General features: G+C 42.6%; 1 pseudogene; it reads left to right on the top strand.

The window, feature by feature from the left end:
- Positions 1–3,574: 3,574 nt before the first annotated feature.
- LOC128124086 (carcinoembryonic antigen-related cell adhesion molecule 1-like) lies at positions 3,575–7,199 on the top strand (annotated as a pseudogene).
- Positions 7,200–19,642: the final 12,443 nt, after the last annotated feature.

Below are 19,642 nucleotides of genomic sequence, written 5' to 3'. Positions count from 1 at the left end.
AACTTGATAAAGCAAGCCATTTTGAGGTTAGGGAGAAACCTGGTGCCAGGGTAAATCCAAAAAATCCAAAAGGATGACCTCAGCTAAGACAGATAGCAATGGTGGAGAGGGTGCCTGAACTGGCCTTCTCCTGTAATTAGATTGGGGACTACCCTAATTGTCAACAGAGAGCCTTCATCCAGTAACTGAGGGAAGCTGATGCAGAGAGCCACAGTCAAGTGCTAGGCCAAACTCCAGGTGTCCAGGTAAAGAGATGGAGGAGGGGTTGTATGAACAAGGAAGGTCAAGATCATGATGGAGAAACCCACAGAGACAACTGAACCAAGCTAGTGGGAGCTCACAGATTCTGGACCAACAGCTAAGGAGCCTGCATGGGACCAAAACAGCACCTTTGCATGTGGCTGACAGTTGTGTAGCTTTGTCTGTTTGTGGGGCCCCTAGCAGTGGGATCAGGTGTTCCTGGTGCTTCAGCTGGATCTTTGGAACCTATTCCCCATGCTAGGATGCCTTGCCCAGCCTTGATGCAGTGGGAGGAGATTAGTCCTGCCTCAACTTGATAGGCAGTGCTTTGTTGACTCCCATGGGAGGCTGCCCATTACTAAACAGAGGAGGAGTGGATGAGGTGGGGGAGGGTTGGTGGGAGGTGGAGAGAGGGAACAGGGAAAGGAAGAGAGGAAAGAATGGAAACTGTGGTTGGTATGTAGAATAAATGAAATATTCAATAACAACAATAAAAAATCAGGCTATAGGTAAGCCTGAAGAACATTTTCTTAATTAGTGATTGATGGAGGAGGGTCCTGCCCATTGTGGTTGGAGACATCCCAGGGCTGGTGTTCCTGGGGTCTAGAAGAAAGCAAGGGGAGCAAGCCATAAGCAGCAAGCCAGTAAGCAGCACTCCTCCAGGGCCTCTGCATCAGCTCCTGCCTCCAGGTTCCTGCCCTGCTTGAGTTCCTGTCCTGACTTCCTTCAATGATGAACAGTGATATGGACCTATAAGCTAAGTAAAACCTTTCCTCCTCAAACTCCTTTTGATCATGGTGTTTCATTGCAGCAATAGTAACCCTAAGACAGTAAGTTTATGAATTAAAACTACAAACTGAAATGACAACCTACAGAACACAAAAGCATATTTGTAAGTCATATATACCGTACAGCTTTTGTGTTCAGAATAAAAAACTGATTCAACTCAGGAAAAACACTGATTCCTAGTAATCAGGGAAACACAAATTAAATACTATAAGATACCAGTTGACCCCAGGTAGATTGGCTATAATCAAAATAACCGACAAAAAATGTTGCAGAGGGTGTGCAAAAGAGAAACACATATTCCCTGCTGGTGGGTGTGAAAATTAATACAGTCATTATATAGAGTTTGTAGAAGCCCCTCAAAACAGTAGAAATACCACATGACTCAGCTATTTTACTGGGCATATACCCAGAGATCCTGTATCCTACCATAGAGATATTGGCACCCCGTGATTACTGCTGCTCTATTCAATATAACAAGAAGATGGAACCAATCTAGATGTCCATCAACAGATGAATGCATAATGCAAGTCTAGTGCATGTACCAAATGAAATATTATTCATCTCTAGAGAAAAATGAAATCACAAAATTTACAGGGAAGTGGATAGACTTAGAATGTATACTGTTAAATGAGATCATCCAATCTCAGGGAAAAATAACACATGTTCTTTCTTGTATGTGTTCCAAGCCTATATAATGTATGCATGTTTATATGTAATTAAATATATAGAGGTATGGTACAGTATATAGGAAGGAGAACATGAAAGGGTAATTTTAATGATGCAAAATACTCCCTAATGAGTTCACATACATGCTGTACATTGTGTGGGTCCTCTGAATGCGTGCTCTCTCGACTTGGAACACAACACGGTTTTGATGTAAAACATGTCCTTATCAAGCAATATCCACATGTAACTCTGTGCTGCCACCTTACTGGGAGCCCAAATTTGAAGTTATGTTTTTCATCTTTTAAATGTCCCTGTACACTGCAGTTCTTGTAAGTACTACCAACTTAGGGTGCATTATTCTTTAAACAAGAAATCCAGCTGTAACAATTACAGTGAGTGAAGGCTTCCAAAGTATGCTTAAATCATCATAATTGGCGAATTTTTGAAAATTCCAGGGAATGCAGACTTACTGAAGCTCAAAGACTAACACACGGGGAAATACCAACACTGAGAAACTTGCAGGGTTTGGTTTGGTTGTCATTTTAGGTTCTAAGTCTAGAATGTGTTATTGTTAGTGAAGGAATGTACTTTCCTTTAGAATTTGAAATCAGAATAAAATGATTTTAGAGTGAGCAAAGAACTTGGATATTCCTGCCCTGAACAAGATATACAAAAAAATCTAATAAAAACACATGGAAAGGGGGCTCAACAACATCAGTCTTCCTGGAACTGCAGATCAAAATGGAAGTGAGTCTCACATCAGCTATTCTAGTCTTCAGCAAAAATCTACCTAGATCTTCAAAGGCAGCTGCACTCTGGGACCTTTCTGGAAAACTAGTGCTCAGCTCCATTACAGCATTTGGAACTTGACTACCATCTTTGTAGCAGCCCAGACATGAGCTGCAGGTCTCCTCATGAACACCAAGGGGCAACAATAAGCCACTTATTCAACATATTCACACCTCTCCTTGAGGTGTGAAACTATCTTGCAGCCTTGTTTCCACCCAGTTCCAGCAGATCTGGAGTTCCCTCACATAATCTTTTCCTGTTTCTCCGAGACCCCCACACTGCAAGGAGACCATTTGTAGTCCCCTCCCTGCTCTAATCATTCATGAGGAAAGACAGGGATCTCTTCCATCACAGGACAATCACCAAGGAGAACAAAGGCATCCCAGAAATGTCAAGGAGGCCATGGGAAGATCTGAATCACATTCAGCCAGCACAGGAAGCTGGGGTCAGGAACTCTCCCTGTACCCTCCATAGGAAGCTGGAGCACATGGTACTCTTTCTAGGATGCACAGGTCACCTCCTCCTGCACACCAGGATATGAACTCCTAAGATAACATGTATCCATGGATCAGACACCTGATAGGGAACACCAGTGAGGATGAATCTAGGCCCTCCCCAGTCATCACTCAGCTAGACTTTTTCCAGCCCCTAGAGAAGACTGTCACACCCTGCCAGGAGTAAATTCGACCTTCCATGAACAGTGATATCACAGGGCACACGGGGCTCTGCTGGGTTTTTGTGTGCCAAGGAAATACACTCTTGACTATAGAAAGTTCAGGAACAAGGCCCTGGGGTGAGCTGCTGTTCTCTTGGGGCACAGGTCACTTCTTAGCCTTTCAGCTCAAAGTATGTTCTAGAACACTGAACAGGAAAGGAATAGAAGGATGGGAGGCAGTACTCACAGAAGAACAGAGCAATATACACACAGAGACTTCACCTCCAGCCCATCTGACTCCAGGAAGTGCCCTTCTTGGAAGAGGCTCAGTTCTGGGATGAAAAGCAGAGCAGACACCCTAGGAGTCCAGCTTGAGCAGCAGCCTGAGAGGCAAATCTCCTTCCCAGAGGAACAGCCTAGCCCAGAGCAAAGACTATGGAGCCCACATCATCTCTTCTCCATAAAAGACAGGTCTCCTGGAGGGGACTCCTGCTCACAGGTGAGGAGACATTCTTCTGGAGTAGAGAGCTGGGGAGCTCAGAGACTGGATGGGGTCTTCTGGGAGAGAAAAAGAGCCTGGGAAGAATGGACATCTGGCTTCTTGAAGCCTGGGAACAGGAAGCCCACAGTGGATGGGAACAGGTAATTGGGGCAGAAAAACTCATTTGTTGCCCATTTTAAGTTTATCAGCACTGGCCACTCGATCCTGAAGACTCAAGTTGACAACTCCATCAGGGTGACTCTCCAAGACAAACTCAAACTAAGTTGAGTAAACAACAGCCTCATTACATAGGACCCTGAGAAATCTGCAAATAAACCCCAGGCTCTGGGACACTGATTTGCTCACAGGAATCTGAGCCTGTTCCAGGCAGTGGAGTTTAAACCAAAATCAAACCAGTCCTCCTCACAAAGCCCTGCTACTACTGGGCAGGAAGACAGAGCAGCAAGGACATCTAGAAGGTGGGCTCAGGGGTGGACAAGCACTTGAGAAGAAACAGAGCATGGAAAGGTCAGAAAATGAAGGCATAGAGTCTTTAGAGGAGTAGGTCAGACAAGACATGCCGACACTCACCAAAGAATGTGAGTGTGAGCAGGGATTTGAGGGCAGTGAGGTGTGAGCTGTGTAGTCACTATGAAGCCAGCTTCTTATAGTGGAAAGATTCAGGGGTACTGATGAGTGGGAGTGATGCTGCTGACCTCACCCAACAGGACACACACAGACACCAAGGCTAAGAGTTAAACACTCGCATCTCAAATTTCCACCAAATGCAAAGGTCCTAATATTGATAGATTTTTTTTCTCTATTCCCTCTTAGTCTCTATTTTAACCTGCTGGAACTCTCCCACCACTGCCACAGTCACTGTTGAACAAGTTCTGCCCCAAGTTGCTGAAGGGAAGAATGTTCTTCTATGTGTACACACTCTGCCAGCAACAGTCTTAGTCTTTTATTGGTACAAGGTAAAAACTGTGGTTGAGAGAAATGAAATTGCAGGATTTCTAATGTCCTGAAATACAAATGAAACAGGGCCTGCATACAGTGGCAGAGAGATGATGTATCCCAATGGATCCTTGCTCTTCCAGATGGTCACTCAGAAAGATGCAGAAGCCTACACACTATACATGGTATTGAAAAACTTTGATATTAGGAGAGCATCCATGCAGTTCCTTGTACACCACAAGTAATTCTCTGTACCCTCTGGGCCATGGGTGGAGCTAATTCTATCTCACATATAGGGCTGTCAGTCTGGGAAGACTCTGTGTTATGGTCCCCACATTGTGGTTCAAGCATGCAGTAAAGAACACATGGTGGAGAAAACAGCAGGGTATCAGGATGCCTCACTGGAATCCACCCTCAGAGAAAAAGGGGTGAGGTAACTGAACCCAGGCAAGTCAGACTCTGCTCAGGTTCTTAGAACCTCAACATGAACATGGCCTTGAGAAAGACCCTTCAGGACTCAGGCAGGACCTGGCTGTGTAGACCATGAGAGTCTTACAGAGAGATGACCCCCGATAGCTTTGCTTAAGAAATCCATTCCAGACTGGTCCAGCAATGCTGAGAAGCTTGTAGACTGGGTTGGAATTTGATCTATTGGAGCTGACAGGGGACGATGATGGATTGTAGACTGGGAGCCTGCTGACAGTCAGCCTCTGAGAGCCATGTCTGAGGTAGGTCACCTGGGCATCTCCTCCTGAGACTCAGTGTGCTCAGCATAGGTGGAGAGGTAGGAAAGCAATCAGCCAGACCTTCTGACGGTCTTCTGAGACCTCCCAGGAAGGTCAAGAGCCCTAAAGAGATAGAAGAAAAAGTGTACAAATGGCAGCTCCTTGCCCTCTGGGGGTCCAACCCAGGGATTATCTCCTGCAGGCAAATAGTAATAGACACTGCTTGGTGGAAGGTCAGGTTGTTCTTCACATTTAAGGTTAACTTACAGGCATGGCAATGATCATTTACATGTGTCCTATTATAGGGAAACTGAGACAGGAAACACAGTCACTGAGTCTGGGTCACACAGACTCTGGGTAGCACAAACTACTTATTCACAGCCACTTCTCCAGCCTCCCCACCATGGAAATGGTACTAGGTACCTTCAATCTTCTAGATCATTTTGTAGACTCAGGCTTCTTATAGGACTCCCTGATTCATGTCACTTAACATCAAACACCTGACAAGAATGGCCCACCTGTGGCTCAGCCTGACCTAAATGTCAGCCAGATCCTGAGCTCTGTGAGATCTCTGAAAAGCTGTCAGGTTTCTCAGGGAAGCTCAATGGGAAGACTAATCATGACCTATCTGTAGGACAGCCCTGAACAGCAAAGGCTTGGAGGTCTCTGGTCTACACTGAGTAGTGGAGGCCAGTGCAGCTGGAGGGACTTGAACCTTGTGTCTCAAGGCAGGCAATGGGTCAGTGAGGACCAGGGATAAAATGAGGTCTCTGATTCCAAGTCTTGAGTCTGACCATCACCAAACACTGCAGCCCAGTTCTCTCATGAGAAAGTCTTTTCTTCTCCCATACACAGCACAGGAGGCCCCATTATCTCTGAGCACTCAGCCGCTTCATCTGCCTGTAATTTGCTTCCTGCCTGATTCTTTAAGGATCTGGGTTGGTGGGGAGATAAGAGACTATCTTTGATTGAAAGACACCCTTGCAAGAATCAGAGGTACTACACAGGGCAATCTTCTCTCTGTGATTAGCACAGCAATGATACCAAAGACCAAAATTCCAAGCAAAAAATATCTATACCTGGGAAGGGTCTTTAGTAGCATTAATGTGTGAGCCCAAGACTCAGAATACAACCTACCTGTGGAGGATAAATGATCAAAGCCTCTCAGAAGAGGACAGGCTGAAGCTGTCTGAGGACAACAGGACTTTCACTTGACTCAGTGTTGTGAGGACTGACACAGGACCCTATGAATGTGAAACCAGGAACCCAGTGAGGGACTCCCCAAGTGACCCATTCTCTCTGAACATTACCTGTTAATATTTTCTGTTTCATCCTGGCTCCAACTGATTAAATACAGAGGGCTAGAGCTATACCATGCTCGGTGCCAGTCCCCTTGGGTTCATGACACAGACCAACATACAGATACCTAGGCTGCCAGGGCATCCTGGCCCAGCCCAAGCATAGGCGGACTGGCCCAGCATTGAGCTATAATGGGCTGGTGGGGCTTTTCCTGCCTAGAGATGTCATGGTGATGGAGACAGGGGACATGCAAGACTCACACTAAGTGCACACATGAGTGTGCAGTGGAGATGATTGTGTGTTGTGGTTGAGATGGATCAGGGCTTATGCCAGGCATGGTGCAGTCTTCTATTCTGTACCCTGCTCTGGGAAGGACTTGCTCAACTAAGGTTAAAGCACAGCTCAAAGAGATACTATGGCCTTCTACAGACCAGCATTTCCCCTTCCCTCTTCTGACATCACCTGTGACTTTACTCTGTTTGCTCCAGATGGTCCAGATGTCCCGATCATATTCCCCTCAAATATTTATTTCCATTCAAGGACAAACCTCGGCCTCTCCTGCCACACAGCCTCTAACCCATCTCCACAGTACTCTTAGTATTTCAAGGGAGAGTTTCTGTTTTCCTCCCGAGAGCACTTTATTCCCAACATCAATGCTAATAATATCAGATTGTATACCAGCCACATCTATAACTGTCACTGGCCTGAGTAAGACCACATCAAGAACATTATAGTCCTTAGTAAGTGGATCTCTGAATATCAGCACCAGTTTTGGAGTGGAGTCTTCTGGCTTTCTTGAAGACACAGAAGCATTTAATTTCCAGTGCATGTCGATGGGAACAAGCAAAACTCAATCCTCCTCCAGCTTCCTGCTCCATCCCTATGTCTAATCTTCTCCTGCTTCTCTGATTTCTCCTGGCTGATACGGATGGAGCTTGGAATGTGAGCAGGTAGTTCTCCCAATCTTGGAAAGCCTCAGGTTGTGTAAGGGACTTCCCAGGGGAGGTGTGGTAGCCCGCAAAGGTTTCCTAGTAAGATCTGAGCTTGCTTTATAAAACAGGGCTGCATTAGGGGATGGCTGGACCTTGTGCAAGGTCACCAGGTATCTGGAATGGTCTGCAATTGGCTGTACTGGGAGGGAAGTCTTTTGCTCCACCCCTTGGCATTCCTTTAAAAAGCCCTTTAGTAAGACAGAAGGGGCACATGGATTAGGATCCAGGCCCTCCCAAGCTATCCTATGTTTCATAACTGTCTCTATCTGCATATACTTCTATCTGCAAATTTCTCACTTCTCCCTCCTCAAGAGTACCCTGGGGGAATAAGAGGGAGCTAGTCTCCCTCAAATGGCACCAGAAACATGTACGGACCGGGTCTTGGTGAAAGAAGGTTTGAGGGTCCCACGGGAAGTTAGGGCATGTCTGATTATGAAAATTAAGGCGGGAAAATCTATTTGGGGGAGTGAAAGCAGTTGAAAGATGCCCAGAGGGAGGTTCTAGCATATATTTCTTTCTTATCTAGGTTTTCTCTCTCTCTCTCTCTCTCTCTCTCTCTCTCTCTCTCTCTCTCTCTCTCTCTCTTAAAATTCTAGCTATGAAAAATAAGCAATATAGCATAAGAAAAAATTAGGAATAAGATAAGCTACAAGACAGAGAAACTATGTCCTTAATTTTCTAACTATGGAGCTATGAACACAAAATCCTGGGGAAAGATCAGAGGGAAAAAAAACAGGCAGAAAAAATATTCCTATGGAAGCTTTTGGCCTGGGGACAGCTAAAATGCAAACAAAGTCCAAGTGGAAGAGGAAAAAGATTTCCCCTGATCTGGCCCAGAGCTCCCATCCAGACCAGAGGTGAGTGTCTGGGGTCATACGCAGGGAGGCCTGCCCCTAGGTCCTATCCCTGGGCACCAGCCATTCCCAGGGAAGACCTGCCCACCTTGGCCCCAGTTTCTGGCCATTGAGTGGGGGCCCCCACAGGAAGGTTCCCCTTCCCCAAGACCTCCTGGCAGACCCTGAAATCTACACACCCTGCCCCAACACCTACCTGCCCAAGACCCCCGCCACTTCCTGAGACTTGGTGACCAGCCCCCAGCTCCCATCTGGCTCAGAGCTCCGGTCTAGCCCAGAGAGCTCCCATCTGACACAGAAAGCTCCCATCTGGCCCAGAGAGCTCTCATCAGGCCCAGAGAGCTCCCATCTACCCGAGAGAGCTCCTACCCGGCCCAGAGAAAGAGAGAGCTCTCATTGGACAAAGAGCTGTCATTGGACCAAGAGTAAACTCAGGAGACAGGGAATCTGCCAGCCCTCATTAGACCAAGAGTGGCATTCTGAGAAGCAGAATCTGTCACCTCTCATTGGACCAAGAGAGGCTTCCTGAATTGGCGAATCTGTCAGCTCGGTCTGGATCAAGAGCGCTTATAAGACCAAGAACGAATCCATGAGGAGATGGGCAGACGTCAAGGCAGAAGTACATATAACTAAGTAAAAAGCAATACAGCATCACCAGAATCTAGCCCTCCTCCAACAGCAAGACCTGAACATCACAAAATGGAAGAAGCAGAAAAAAGCAACCTTAAGACAACATCATGAAGATGCTAGAAGTTTTTAAAGAAGAAATCAAAAATGAAATGGAAAAGACAAACAAAAAAGTGGAGGAAATCAATAAAGAACATGAAAAGTCAAACAAACAATGGGAAGAACTCTATACAAAACTAGAGGAAAAGACAAATAAAGCAGAAGAAAACAAAAAATCCCTGAAAGAAAACCATGAAAAAGCAATGAAACAGATGAGGGAAACAGTCTAAGACCTGAAAAGGGAAATAGAAAAAATGAAGAAGACACAAACAGAAGGAATGCTGGAAATAGAAAATCTGATTAAACGAACAGGAAACACAGATGCAAGCATAACCAACAGAATACAAGAGATGGAAGAGGGGATCTCTCGTGGAGAGGACACAGTAGAGGAAATGGATTCGTTAGTCAAAGAAAATATCAATGCCAAAATAATTATAACACAAAATGTCCAAAAATATGGGACACCATGAAAAGACCTAACCTATGAATAATAGGGATAGAGGAAGGAGAAGAATACCAACTCAAAGACACAGAAAATATATTCAACAAGATCATAAAAGAAAACTTTCCCAACTTTAGGAAATGACCTATGAAGATACAAGAAGCCTATAGAACAACAAACAGACAAGACCCCCCCAAAGTCCCCTTGCCACATAATAATTAAACAACTAAATGTACAGAATAAAGAAAGAATATTAAGAGCAGCAAAGGAAAAAAGCCCAGTGACTTATAAAGCAAACCCATCAGAATAACACCCGATTTCTCAATGGAGACTTTCAAAGCCAGAATGACCTGGACAGATGTAATGCAGACACTAAGAGACCATGGATGCCAGCCTAGACTAATATACCCAGCAAAACTTTCAATCACCATAGACAGAGTGAACAAGACATTCCAAGACAAAGCCAGATTTAAACAATACTTATCCACAAATCCACCCCAACAGAAAGCACTAGAAGGAAAATTCCAACCTAAGGAAGTCATATATACCCTCAAAAACACAGGCAATAGATAACACCACAGCAGTAAACCCCAAAGAAGTAAAGTACACACACACACTACCACCAAAATATAACAGGAATGAACAATCACTGGTCATTAATATCAGTGGACTTTATTCACCTATAAAAAGACACAGGCAAACAGAATAGATACGAAAGCAGGACCCATCATTCTGCTGCATACAGGAAACATACCTCAACTTAAAAAATAGACACTACCTAAGAATAAAAGGCTGGGAAAATAATTTCCAATCAAATGGTCTTAATAAGCAAGCGGATATAGCCATCCTAATATCCAGCAAAATGGACTTCAAACTAAAATCAATCAAAAGAGATCAAGAAGGGCATTACATACTCATCACAGGAAAGATCCACCAAGATGAAGTTTCAATTCTGAACATTTACGCCCCAAACACAAGGGCACCCACATATGTAAAACAAACATTACTAAAGCTTAAATCACATATAAAACCCCACACATTAATAGTGGGAGACTTCAACATCCCACTTTCACCACTGAACAGATCTCCCAAATCAAAACTTAACAGAGAAATGAAGGACTTAACTGATGTTATACCTCAAATGGACTTAATCGATATCTACAGAACATTCCATCCTAACAAAAAGAATATACCTTCTTCTCAGCACCTCATGGAATCTTCTCTAAAATCAACCACATACTTGGCCACAAAGCAAATCTCAACAGATACAAAACAATTGGAATAACCTCCTGTGTTCTATCAGACCACCATGGTTTCAAGTTAGATTTCAACAACAACAAAAACTACAGAAAGCCTACAATCTCATGGAAACTGAATAATGCTCATATGAATCACCACTGGATTAAGGAAGAAATAAAGAAAGAAAGTAAGAGTTCATAGAGATCAATGGAAATGAATATGCCACATACCCAATCTTAAGGAACATTATGAAAGCAGTGCTAAGAGGGAAATTCATAGCACTAAATGCCAACATAAAGAAGTTGGAGAAATCTCACAGTAATGACTTTGCAGTACACCTGAAAGCTCTAGAACAAGAAGAAGCAAAGTCGTCCAGGAGGTAAAGATGCCAGGAAATAATCAAATTAAGAGCTGAAATCAATAAAATAGAAGCAAAGAGAACATACAAAAAATTAATGAAACAAAGAGTTGGTTCTTTGAGAAAATCAACAAGATAGACAAGTCCTTATCCAACCAAACCAAAAGACAGAGAGAAAGAGAGCATCCAACTTAACAAAATCAGAAATAAAAAGGGAGACATACCAACTAACACTGAGGAAATCCAGAGAATTATCAGGTCATACTTCAAAAGCCGCTACTCCACAAAACTGGAAAATCTAAAAGAAATGGATAATTTTCTAGATAGGTACCACATACCTAAGTTAAATCAAGACCAGATAAACTATTTAAATAGCCCAATAACCCCTAAGGAAATAGAATCAGTCATTAAACATCTCCCAACCAAAAAATGCCCGGGACCAGATGGTTTCAGCATAGAATTCTACCAGATCTTCAAAGAAGAGTTAATACCGATACTCTTTAAATTGTTCCACACAATAGAAACAGAAGGAACATTACCAAACTCCTTCTATGAGGCTTCAATTACCCTAATTCCCAAGGCAAACAAAGATGCAACAAAGAAAGAGAACTACAGACCGATCTCATCTCCCTCATGAACATTGATGCAAAATACTCAATAAAATACTGGCAAACAGACTCCAAGAACACATCAAAACAATTATCCACCATAATCAAGTAGGCTTCATCCCAGGGATGCAAGGGTGGTTCAACATACAAAAGTCCATCAATGTAATACACCATATAAACAAACTGAATGAAAAAAAATCACATGATCATCTTACTAGATGCTGAAAAGACCTTTGACAAAATCCAACACACCTTCATGATAAAGGTCTGGAGAGATCAGGAATACAGGGAACATACCTAAACATAATATAGGCAATTTACAGCAAGCCAACAGCCAACATCAAATTAAATGGAGAGAAACTCAAAGCGATTCCACTAAAATCAGGAACAAGGCAAGGCTGTCCGCTCTCCCCATACTCATTCAATATAGTACTTGAAGTTCTAGTCAGAACAATAAGACAACATAAGGAGATTAAGGGGATACCAATTGGAAAGGAAGAAGTCAAGTTTTTGCTATTTGCAGATGACATGATAGTATACATGTGTGACCCAAAAAAGTCGACCAAGGAACTCATACAGCTTATAAACACCTTCAGCAACATAGCAGGATACAAGATCAACTCAAAAAAATCAGTAGTCCTCCTATATACAATTTACAAACAGGCTGAGAAGGAAATCAGAGATACATCACCCTTTATAATAGCCACAAATGTTATAAAATACCTTGGGGTAACTCTAACTAGACAAGCAAAGGACCTGTATGACAAGAACTTTAAGTTACTGAAAAAAGAAATTGAAGAAGATGTCAGAAAATGGAAAGATCTCCCATGCTCATGGATAGGTAGGATTACCATAGTAAAAATGGCAATCTTTCCAAAAGCAATCTACAGATTCAATGCAATCCCCATTAAAATCCCAACATAATTCTTCACAGACCTGGAAAGAACAATACTCAACTTCATATGGAAAAACAAAAAAACCAGGATAGCAAAGAATCCTGTACAATAAAACAACCTCTGGAGGCATCATGGTCCCTGACCTCAAGCTCTACTATCGAGTTACAGTAATAAAAACAGCTTGGTACTGGCATAAAAAACCAACATGTGGACCAATGGAATTGAATTGAAGACCCTGACATTAATCTGCACACCTATGAACATACAATTTTTGACAAAGAAGCCAACACTATACAATGGAAAAAAGAAAGCATCTTCAACAAATGGTGCTGGCATAACTGGATGTCAACATGCAGAAGAATGCAAATAGATCCGTATCTGTCACCGTGCACAAAACTTAAGTCCAAGTGGATCAAAGACCTCAACATAAATCCAGTTACTCTGAACCTGGTAGAAGAGAAAGTAGGAACTAGTCTTGAACTCATTGGCGCAGGAGATCACTTCCTAAATATAACACCAGTAGCACAGACACTGAGAGAAACAATCAATCAATGGGACCTCTTGAAACTGAGAAGCTTTTGTAGAGCAAAGGACATGGACAACAAGACAAAGCAGCAGCCTACAGAATGAGAAAAGATCTTCACCAACCCGACATCTGACAGAGGGCTGATATCCAGAATATATAAAGAACTCAAGAAATTAGACATCAAAATGCCCAACAGTCCAATTAAGAAATGGGCTATAGAGCTAAACAGAGAATTCTCAACAGATGAAGCTCAAATGGCTGGAAGACATTTAAGGAATTGGTCAACATCCCTAATCATCAGGGAAATGCAAATCAAAATGACTCTGAGATACCACCTTACACCTGTCAAGATCAAAAACACTGAAGACAGTTTATGCTAGAGAAGATGTGGAGCAAGGGGAACTCTCCTCCACTGTTGGTGGGAATGCAAACTTGTATAGCCACTTTGGAAATCAATATAGCATTTTCTTAGAAAATTGGGAATGAATCTTGCCCAAGACCCAGCTATACCACTCTTGAGCATATTCCCAAGGAATGATCGATCGTACCACAAGGGCATGTCCCCATCTATGTTCATAGAAGCATTATTTGTAATAGTCAGAACCTGGAAACAACCTAGATGCCCTTCAACTGAAGAATGGATAAATAAAATGTGGTACGTATACACAATGGAGTACTACTCAGCAGAGAAAAACAATGATATCATGAGGCTTGCAGACAAATGTATGGATCTATAAAAAATCATCCTGAGTGAAGTAACCCAGACTCAGAAAGACAAACATGGTATGTACTCACTCATAGGAGGATAATAGATGTAAAACAAAGGATGACTAGACTGCTACTCACAACTCCAGGGAGGCTACCTAGAAAACAGGACCCCAAGAAAGCCACAGGGATCACCCAATGACAGAGAAGTGGATGAGATCTGCATGAGCAAACTGGACGTGAAGGGGGTAATGAAGGGCAAGGGTCGAGGGAATGAGAATTTAGGGGAGTGGGAGATCCCAGCTGGATCAAGAACAGAGAGGGAGTGTAGGACCCTGGCCTACCAATATCGAGTAAACTGTTGCCTGCTTGCTGACCTTGACCAGATGGTCTCAATATGGTGATTCCCTGCTGGTTTCCTGGTCTCCTTCTTCCTGAACGCTCACCAGAGGTTGTTTGTTTGTGTATCCTGCATTTGGTGTAAACAGCTTAGATGCAAGAATGTAGAACATTGGGTAGTGAACTTCTGCCCTCCGGGGTTCCTCCATTGTGCTGTAAGCCTGTATTTCAGGTTTCTTCCCTCTTTCAATAAATGGCATTCGGCATTCGGCATTCTGCTGTGGTAAATGACTCGCTGTCTCTTGTCTCTTATTTTTTAATCCACAGCCCCTCGCTCGGACATGGTGAATAGGTAGCGGTAGCGCGGGCGTTACCGCAACAAATAGAGGTCCCACCGAGATCCAAGAAAGAAGGGAAAAGCTGATGGACATCCTTGGAAGACTGACCAGTAATTTAAAGAAAAAATAAAAGGTAAGGATGAATTGTCATGGGTGCAAATAGGGCACCACCGCAGTTAAGGGCAAGACAGCTAAAGATTTTAAATAAAGAAGGAAATCTTCCCAATAGAGAAGAGGGAAGGAAAGGAAATTTCCCGTTAGAAAAGGGAGAAAAAATTTTAATTAACCTACCTCGTCAATCTGGTTTGGATTTGATAGCTAATTCTGTGCTGGTTGCAAAGAGTTCATGTTGAGGTAACTTTTAATACTCAGCAGATTGTTTTCCTTTATATTGTTACTTTTTTTATGTTGCATGTTGCTTTTGATATCAGCCTGACTCTTTGCCCAGTATATGATAGTTCTGCTGATACTTTACTGTTTATTGATGAACATATCTTAAGAATTTTTTGAAAACTCATCAAATTCAGTGAATAAGTTTTCTTCATAACCCATTTGAAATTATTCCTAATAAAATGATAAAAAATAAATAAATAAATAATAAAATAAAAGAAAAAAGGATTTTCCTGGTAAAAGGGGGAAAAATTTTTGAAGCTAGGCCTAAAGATTGGGGTCCTGTAGAGGAAGGATGAAGGGAAGAGAAAAGCCTCTTTTCAGTGGTAATGGAGGAAGAAAAGACTTTTTCCAATTTTAGAATTTTCAGGATAGCTCAAACTCTGAGCTCTTTCTGCCTGCCAGTGCAGAGCGGCAGCATCTGAATTTCTAAGAGTCAGCAGGTAGGCCTCATTGCTGCTGGCTGAACAGCAAGCGAGCCCAGAGCTTAAAGTTTTGTTGTCTGTTTGCTTAATTTTGGTTTAAATTTTTTTTTTTTTTATTTTTCCCTCAGAGCGGGACTAATTCAATATTTAGGATCCCTTCATGGGAAATGTTTTTCTGTTTTTCCCTTATGGTGGGAATAACTCATTATTAGGTAGTCCCTTCATGGGAGTAGGAAGTTTAAATGTGAGTTTATGTGTGCAGGGCACGCACCCAGCGCGGGGGCAGCGGACAAAGGCATGCACGAGATAGCCCAGAGCAGCGGGAAGACAGGTACGTGCCAGTGGGAGGCAGAGCAGCAATGGAGCGTGGCCCGGGCAGGCGCCAGCAATAGAGCCCAAGCACTGGGCAGAGCCAAAGCTAAGCCGCAGCCTCAGCTTGTGCCAAGTGAGCAGAGGCCAGAAAGAGACAGGCACTAAAAGTTTAAACGGGCCCAACTTCTGGTGAAAAATGGTTTTGGTCAGGACATGGAATGCTAAGTCAATGCTGTGTGAATAAAGGATGTTCTGTTCTTTTGATTGTCTTAATAAATGTTTGGATGAGTGGTTGATTTTCATGGTAGATAAACTAAAGGAACAGAATTCATAATTTTGAACTGTATATTAGGTATGCTCTTGTCTGTTGATAATGACTGAAAATTTGGCTCTGCTCTTTAAGTTGCTTTCTAGAATTCTATAGAAATATAACACCTGAAATGGATTGGGTTGTTAGCTTATTAAATAATGTTGCTAAGATAAACCCATAAAAAATTAATCTCTTGCTGATAAAGAGGTTACAAAAATATTTTTCCAGTAAATAAAACACAGGTAAATTGTTTGGTCCACATTGGTAATAATTGGCTATTTGCATTAATGTGTTACTTGGAATCTATAAAAAAGAATCCTCTTTTTAAGATTTTATAAAAATACTCAAGAGTATTACCTAAATTTACCTCTTCAAATCCTACAGAGATTGTATTTATTTAATGCTTTTATAATTGGCATATGTAAAAAGGACCATGGAAATAGATGCTGGTGATAGAATTGCTCAATTATTATTCCTTTCATATTTTAAATGCAAAATGGAGCCTATATGTAGAACTGGAGGCTTTGGAGGTACAGGAAAACAGGTGTTTTGACAAACAGTTATCAATGATAAATAGCCTAAATTAAAAATAAAGTTATATGGGATTGAGATTGAAAGATTATTGGATTCTGGCACTGGATATATCTATAATTTCACAAGAATCCTGAGATCCGATTGGCCCCTTAAAAATTCCACCTCTAACCTACAAGGTATCGGCACAGCTCAGACGCCATTACAGAGCAGGCTACTTTTAAAATGGAAGGATGAGGAAGGTCATGTAGGAACTTTTCACCCCTTTGTGCTACCTGACATTCCAGTGAACTTGTGGGGATGGGATGTGTTAGACGGTATGGGAGCAGTGCTTACTACACAGCCTGTACAACAGATGCTGGAGAGTCAGGGCTACTGCCCAGGCAGAGGCTTAGGGAAAATGTTGCAAGATCCACTACCTATGTCAGACAAAAGCTGTGTTACTAGATCTTCTGGGGATACTAGAGGATTAGAGTTTTTTCCATAGGGGTCACTGCACAGCAGCCTTCGATAATACAACTGATTAAAATCACTTGGAAAAGTGATGACCCTGTATGGGTGGAACAGTGGCCCCTTACTAAAGAAAAATTGGAGGCTGTGAACACATTAGTTAAGGAACAGTTAGATGCTGGACATATCATTACTTCCACTTCACCTTGGAACTCACATATATTTGTTATTAAAAAGAAGTCAGGAAAATGGAGGCTATTACAGGATCTTAGAGCTGTAAATAAAACCATGCTTCTCATGGGAGCAACACAGCCTGGCTTGCCTGCCCCTGTGGCATTTCCTAAACATTGGCATTTAATTATGATTGACTTATGAATGACATATTATTGGCTGCTAAAGATAAAATACTTGTTTTTGATGCCTTTTCTAAATTACAAGAGGTTCTCAGCCTGGCTAATTTACAAATAGCCCCAGAGAAAGTACAGGTATCTTTTCCCTATCATTATTTAAGTCATGAATATTTTGGTTTTTCTCATTCACCCACTGGAGTGTTTTGGCAAACAGGTCCTATTCTATGGATACATTCCCCAGCTTCTCCAGCAAAAACCAGTACTCCTTATCCACAGGCTGTTGCTCCGATTATATTTAAGGTTTAAGGGAATCAAGATCAGTGTTCAAACCTTTGGAAAGGAGTCAGATACTGTGGTGACTCCGTACACACAGTCTCAAATAGCATGGTGTAGTGAGTAGCCATTCCAGCTTTGATCTGGAAGTTCCAACCCCCATTGAGACTTCGGCAACTGTCACGCCTACAAGGCGGGGCGAAAGGAGGCGCCTGGGGACCTGAGATCTGGATCGGCGGGCTCTCTCTGTTGCGGGACCCTGGACTGGAGAGGTGTACCAAGCAGAGCTCCAGAGAACACCGCTGGACTGCGATACACCTTCCCCAGACTCCGCGACCTACCTATCCCTTAATTTGTAAGTTACGCCATTAAATAAATCTCCTTTTAACTACGTGGAGTGGCCTTAATAGTTTCACCAATAGCATGGTTGCAAGCTAAAGATAATGATTGGACCATATTGACATACTCCATGCAGGGTCGGTTTGATACTCACTACCCCTCCAATGATGTGTGTCAATTTTTTTAAATTGCATCCTGTTATATTTCCCAAGATAGTACAGATGACTCCTATTCCTCAGGCCCGTGTGGTATTTACTGATGGCACTTCACGTGGTTTTGCTGTGGTGGTTTCTGGTAACATAGTGAAGAGAGTGAAAGTCCAGGGCACTTCTGCCCAGATGGCAGAGGTACAGGCACTGTTGCTTGCTTTACAGATGCTTTCTGATGAGAGTGTAAATATTTATACTGATAGCCAATATGTGGCACATGCCGTTATGCCTTTGGAGACAACAGCCTACATATCATCTATTTCCCCCATTCATGAATATTTATTGCAATTGCAAGGAATCATATGGTCCTGCTCACATAACCTTTATGTGGGCCATATTAGAGCTCATACCCAATTGCCTGGACCTCTAAGCGAAGGTAATCAGAGGGCTGATGCCATTACTCGTATGACTGTCACACTAATTTGTTCTGCCTTTGATAAGGCTACTCAGTTGCATCAACGTTATCATCTTAATGCTGGATCTCTTCGTCATCATACAGGCATAACCAGGGAACAAGTCATCCAGAGAGTTAAATCATGTCCTATTTGTGCTGAATTTTTACCTGTTCCTCATTTGGGAGTTAATCCCTGAGGACTTTTACCTAATCATGTGTGGCAGATGGACGTCACACACGTGCCTTCCTTTGGAAAATTACAATATGTCCATGTGTCTATTGATACATATTCTTCTCTAATTTTTGCTTCTGCCCATTCAGGGGAAAAGGTTAAGGATGTAAAGAATCATTGTCTTCATGCTTTTGCCTATATGGGAGTGCCAAAATGCATAAAGACTGATAATGGTCCCGCCTACAGCAGTACAGGATTTTCAAAATTCTGCCAAGATTTTTCTATTGTTAATAAGACTGGTATTCCTTATAATCCTCAAGGACAGGCTATAGTAGAACGCTGCTATCGTACCTTAAAAACATATATTGCTAAAGTAAAAAGTGGGGAGCTAGGGCCTTATCTCTCCTCTCCACATTCTATTCTTTCCCTTGTTTTATATATTTAAATTTTTTTTTTTTGTTTTTTTGAGACAGGGTTTCTCTGTGTAGTTTTGAGCCTTTCCTGGAACTTACTTTGTAGACCAGGCTGGCCTCGAACTCATAGAGATCCGCCTGCCTCTGCCTCCTGAGTGCTGGCATTAAAGGCTTGCGCATATTTTAAATTTTTTATCGGTGGATTCTGCTGGAGTATCCGCTGCAGATAAGCACTGGAGGGCTCCTGTTGCAAACCATCCTCTGGTGCGATGGAAGGATTTTTCTACTGGCACTTGGAGGGGACCCCATCTGGTGTTGGTGTGGGCCCGGGGATCTGTTTGTGTCTTTCCTCAGAACAATGAGGTTCCTCTCTGGGTACCTGAGCACTGTGTGCGCCCTGTGGCTGCTGCTGAATCCCAACATGGCAGAGACCTATTGGGCCTTCGTGAA

Source organism: Peromyscus californicus, unplaced genomic scaffold, assembly GCF_007827085.1.
Source record: "Peromyscus californicus insignis strain IS unplaced genomic scaffold, ASM782708v3 Scaffold_4__1_contigs__length_199733344, whole genome shotgun sequence".
Taxonomy (NCBI): Eukaryota; Metazoa; Chordata; class Mammalia; order Rodentia; family Cricetidae; genus Peromyscus; species Peromyscus californicus.
The sequence above is the reverse complement of the archived record's forward strand: the minus strand, read 5'-3'. Positions and strand labels throughout refer to the sequence as shown.